Source organism: Euwallacea similis, chromosome 20 (assembly GCF_039881205.1).
Source record: "Euwallacea similis isolate ESF13 chromosome 20, ESF131.1, whole genome shotgun sequence".
NCBI classification, from domain to species: domain Eukaryota; kingdom Metazoa; phylum Arthropoda; class Insecta; order Coleoptera; family Curculionidae; genus Euwallacea; species Euwallacea similis.
In genome coordinates, this window is record NC_089628.1 from 2255380 (window position 1) to 2258136 (window position 2757).

The following is a 2757-nucleotide window of genomic DNA, read 5'->3' on the forward strand; positions in this document are numbered from 1 at the left end:
ACACTCACTATTATAGCGAACGCACTAATAAGCAAGAGTTTTTGATAGGTTTTTAAGGGAGTTTGAAAGGTCGAAGAATTTTCGTGCAATCTAGGGCTGCAGGGCAACGCACGTTATAAACAAGCAAGGAAAACGTAGGGGTGTATTCCCAGTGTTTTAAACGTCGGTTCAATCCAGAACCGCGTGGCGGCGCTCGACGTCGACGTCACGACGCTTATCCAGACGCGCGAATCCAAAGGCGAGTCAAGGCGCTTATAAACAACGAGCCCTGGATCAACGAACGCTTTTTTAATTTTATAAAGCCAGTGGTAGATGCGTTTATCAGGTAATATGTGAATTTGTGAGTTTTTATTTATTTTCAATTATTTTTGTCCTAATGGAAAAAAGGTCCTTCGTGCAACACGCAGGATGCTATTTATTGCGGACCCGGTATCTAATTAAATTTATGTCTTGACTAGGGGGAATGGATGGAAAAGTCAGAGGCGTTTCATTGATATTTGCATATTCTTATATTAGGGCATATGAGCTAAGACCAACTACGCCTATGCGCTTTACATTTTAATGTAATGTTTCTGTTTTTGGGGCTAGAGAAAAGTGATTATCGAAGTGGAACAGTCGAAAACAACAGAGGCGAAGACCTATGGCAAAAAGTGGGCTTTTTAGGATTAGCTGTGTCTGTGACGGAAGAGGTTATCATCAATCATCAGGTTTGCGGTTTAAAGGAAATAAATGAATATCGATAAGACTTTTTGTTCAAAGGGCATCTCAAAAGAAGCAAAATGATATGGTATTTTAACTCACTTATTTGTTTATTTTAGTGCTTTTTAAGCTGAAAGAACCCTTTGATATCTCCTAATTGCTCTCTTAAGTAAGCTGAAAATGCCCAGTAATGAATTATTGTTTCCTTTAAAAGACTTAAATAAGCAACTTTCAGTAGAACCTCTCATATTACCCTGCACACTCAGTATTATATGAGGTACTTCCAGAACACTCGCCGCAAACTTAAGAGAATATTGCAAATTCCCTGGGGCACAAATATCCAAAAAGGTGCCTAGAAACATACGTCGGAATTGCTTCATTTCCGAAATACAGGGCCGTAAAGAAATAACCCTGGTGTTTTCGAAAGAGTTCGTTAGTCATTTAAAAGAATATTTGCTTCATGTATTATCATAGTGGTAGCCGTTTTTGTAAATTTTCTGTTGTTAATTAATTATTAGGTTTATTTAAATTATCTCGAAACTAAATGAGATGTGGAAAAATATCAAGGAACAGGGCAGTTGTATTTTCACACTCGAAATTTAATCAATAAACCGGAAAACACATTGCCACTGTCGTCATCTGTCTTACCTTGCCTGATCCCCTCGAATTGGCCGATATCAGCGCCCCTAGCGCCCGTTCTCTATATTCCTTGTCCAAATGATCATGCTGCGCTTGAATCCGCCTGCAATTTCAATCGCATGTTAGGGTATCCACTCACAGATGGCGCAACAGGCATCGCTTTTCACTTATTTAATACTTGTTAATTATCGATGTACTTACGTAATTGCCGCTAATAACTCTTGTTTCTGATGCTCTTTCGCCTTAATAGAACCACCTTCTTCGAGAGCTATTTGCAGTTCCCTCTGCAGGACTGTGAGTTTTCTGCGCTCGGCCTCCAGTAATAGGCCTGTGACCTAAAATTATTAGGAGTAAACGGAAAATGTAATTTGGGGGATATTTATTATCAATATTCAGCCAAACTATTCACGGGTGGTGTGGGCAGACATCGACCTTTATGAAGGAAATCACAAAGGCTAAAAGGCATTTTTCATTGGGTGATTTGTGTCACGAAAGAAAATCATTATGTTGTGTGGGAGTCGGGGAATATAGGGGCGGTTTTATAAGGAGATATTTTAAGGGTTTGGTTAAGCTACGAAGCATGGTATTGTAGAAAATATACTCAATTTAGTAATCAATTTGCAACGCAATTCTTTTTTATTTAAAATAAGGAGATGCCGTGTCTTTTGAACGTCGAAACCGCGCGTCGCGAGTCACATCTCATCAAATTATGATGTTTCTGAGAAGGTTCCGTGTGAGTTTTGTCGAGTTTCAAAGCCAGCGAGGCTCTACCGCACACGTATTTATACGGAGTGTTTCACTTAAGCGGGTCACTACATTCCTCTGCTTTATAGTTGAATGTTTGTAAATATAGTAAACTCATCTGGCTCACCCTGTATTGAAATGGACGCATTGAGTGCCTTTAGCACGTCCTACGTTGCACAAGGTGGTTCTTCGACACAAAGTTCGTTCAATTTCCTTTAACTTTTTCTTGTTACAACGGAAGAAAAATCCCCACATTCGTTTCATCTGGCTCCACACGCGGCAGTTTTCCCTTAGATCCTGCGCAACGATAAAGATTCATTTTATGACATTAATTACGAAACAAGGAAAAATAAGGTACGGCACGCGATATGGGAATATTTTTATAGCTGCATGCATACCGAATCCCGTTCCTGCGGACTATGTATGGCGCCCTAATTCGAGGTAGCAGGAAGGAAATTATGGCGGATTTATTTTATTTGGACGCAGCAGTTAATGATCGTGAATAGTAAATTGCCGTTATTAGTTTTAGTACCCCCTGGATAATAAAAAGGCAACTCACGTAAGGGTTCATAAGGATTAAACAAAGGTGCTTTGTTCCTTAAAGTATGACCGTATAAAGGATTTTACGAGCTTCCAAGCTTAGATACCCGCACCCACACATACCATATAATAAAC